Source organism: Dipodomys ordii, unplaced genomic scaffold, assembly GCF_000151885.1.
Source record: "Dipodomys ordii isolate 6190 unplaced genomic scaffold, Dord_2.0 Scaffold188, whole genome shotgun sequence".
NCBI classification, from domain to species: domain Eukaryota; kingdom Metazoa; phylum Chordata; class Mammalia; order Rodentia; family Heteromyidae; genus Dipodomys; species Dipodomys ordii.
This window is the reverse complement of record NW_012267404.1, coordinates 2,684,519-2,687,418: the sequence shown is the minus strand read 5'-3', so window position 1 is coordinate 2,687,418 and position 2,900 is coordinate 2,684,519. Positions and strand designations below refer to the sequence as shown.

Below are 2,900 nucleotides of genomic sequence, written 5' to 3'. Positions count from 1 at the left end.
GGTTGAACAAGTTTACACTCCCACCAACAATGCAGTAAGGTTCCCTTCTGTCCACATCCCCTCCAGCATCTGTTGTTATTGGAGTTCTTGATTATAGCCATTCTATCTGGAGTGAGGTGGTATCTCAATGTTGTTTTGATTTGCATTTCTTTTATGGCTAGAGAGGTTGAGCATTCTCTTCAGAAAAGCAAAACATAACTCTTTACATCAGCAAAGTTTTTAAGAATTTTGTTATGACTCCCTGGGAAATAATCAGTGATAAGGGGAATATATTGCAGACTTTAAAGATAAAAAAGTTCATTAAATCAAAAACATATAATAAAGATGTGAATATCATAAGTAAACACTGGTTTAAAATGGGTGAATGTAAAAGCAATCTTCAATGTGAGGAAATATATTTGCATGTATATGATATAGGGAAAAGAATCCTCTCTGCTGGCAGGGAGATGGGAGTAAACTGACCATACGATCAAAGATGATTAAAAAAATTTATATTCATGCATTGATGTTAATGTATTAATGTACCTTTGTATCCATTGTCTCATTTTACCTTCAACCTAGAAATATACAATGGCATGAAATACTATGCCTCACATCCCTTGTAAATGAGAATAAAGGTTAAGGAAGTTTCAGAAACTTGACACAAAGCACAGAGCCACTCCCTGCTACCTCTACAACCAGCAATCAATCTCAGGTCTAGAATCATGGGAGGAGTACAAAGAGAACATGATTCCAACTTAACATTGTATAGATAAGTACATTGGATAGCTTTAACAGTGGTTAAATTACTTCTATAAAGTCATTTAATTACCTTCTATTTAAAGTATAGGGCATACCAGCTCCACAGAGGGTGACATTTTAAGGTTTATGATTTATATAATTTTATCATCCTGACTCCTTCTTTCCTTCTGTCCTCCCTCACTCTCTCATTCTCTTCCTCTCTACTTCCCTCTCTTCCTTCTCTTTCTGTGGCTCATTCATTCGCTGGCTCTCTTTCTTGATAGTACTAGGACTAAATTCAAGGGCCTTGTGCTTGCTAGATATGCACTTTACCATTTAAGCCACACCACTAACCACTATTTTGCTATTTACTTTTGAAGTAGATATTGCTCTATGCCCAGGCTGACCTGGACTGTGGTCTTCCTACTTACACTTCATCATGTCTCTAGAGATGACAGACTTGTGCCACCTCACCTAGTCATTAGTTGAAGTGGAATGTTTCAAATGTTTATGCCCAGACTGGCCTCCAACTACCATCCTTGATCTCCACCTCCCAAGTATCTAGGATTAAAGGCCTGAATTACCACACCTAGCTTTTATCTGTCTTTCCTTCTTTCTTTCCTTCCTCCCTTTCTCCCTTCCTCACCTGGATCCATGGGACACTCATAAGTCTGAGGTTTTCATTCAATTTTTCCATCAAGTTAAGAAAATTTTGGTCTTTATAGTCAAAACAATTTTTTAAAATAATGGAGCAGATCACATTGTTGGGAGCATAGCCCAGGATAAAAGTGGTGAGCCTGAAGAATTGGAAACATTAAAATAATTGTTAATATATGCACATAATACCTTGTGACTAGTAGTAGAAAAAGATAATCTGAAAAAGTCTACAGCATTATTTACCTAGACCTTTCCTATCAGTAAAACTTCTGCATACTTAAAATCAGCACATTAGTTTTTAGACATAAGTTAATCATTGCATCCTATCTTAATAGCAGTTACCCAAGAACTCTCTTAACATCATTTCCTTTTTTTTTTACACTATTCTGACCAAAGGATATTGTTATTTGGGAGGAAAAAAAGAAAAAAAAGAAAGAAGTCATGTTTGGTTTTTTTGACAGTACTATGATTTAGACTCAGAACCTCATAGTTGATAGACACTGTACCATTTGAATTATACCTCTGGCCCTAGGCAGTAATTTTTTTTTTATATTTTCAGCCTCTTAATTGTACAAATACTGTACAGAGGGGTTACAGTTACATGAGTAATGCGTATATTTTTTATCGAGCATTGTTGCCTTCTCCTTTGTTTTTCTCTTCCTTCCCCACTTCCCCAAATACTCCTCCCCCTCCCACCGCTGAAGTTGTAAAGTTTGTTTTCAACACAGTGTCTTATACATCTCATTGTTAAAATGGATAAACCTGTATCCCTATTTAAGCATTTTGTTTTTCGCCTTCCCCTCCCCAAATAGAAAAATGTATATACAAGAAGGGCACTAGTATCAAATACAGTGAAAACAGGGGTTATACCGTGGGAGGGAACATACGAAAGAAACAACAAAAATCACATAGTACATCATAAATACGTCAAAAAAACAGCAAGAAAGAAAAAAACATTTGTGTCCCTATCTTAGGGTTTATTTCACTTAATATCATCTTAAATGGTCATATGTACATAGCTTTTGGCTTTTCTGCTTGTCCTAAACTTATACTAGTTATTGCAAATAAGGGAAACCATGGGGCCTATGTTTCTTTGGGACTGACTTACTTCACTTAATATAATTTTTTCCAAGTCTTTCCATTTCCTAACAAATGAGGCAATGTCCTTCTTTCTGATGGAGGCATAGAATTATATATATCACATTTTCTTGATTTATTTATTTACTGAGGGGCATCGGGGTTGGCTGCATATCTTAGCTATGGTAAATAACGCTGCGATAAACATAGTTGTGCTGGTAGCTTTAGTATAGCCTTGTTTGTGATTGTCTGGGTAAATGCCCAAAAGTGGCTCTTCTTATTTCTTCAGAGAAGTCTCTTTTTAATCCTTTTTTGGGGGGTCCGGTCGTGGGGCCTGAACTCTGGGCTTGGGCACTGTCCCTCAGCTCTTCAGCTCAAGGCTAGTGCTCTACCACTTGAGCCACAGCACCACTTCCGGCTTTTTTCTTTTTGCTTATGTGGTGCTG

The 2,900-nt window shown here is 36.9% G+C and overlaps 1 pseudogene; it reads right to left on the bottom strand.

Moving 5' to 3' along the window:
* The window catches only part of LOC105999352, a 12,358-nt pseudogene that overhangs the window by 8,011 nt on the left and 1,447 nt on the right, over positions 1–2,900 (bottom strand).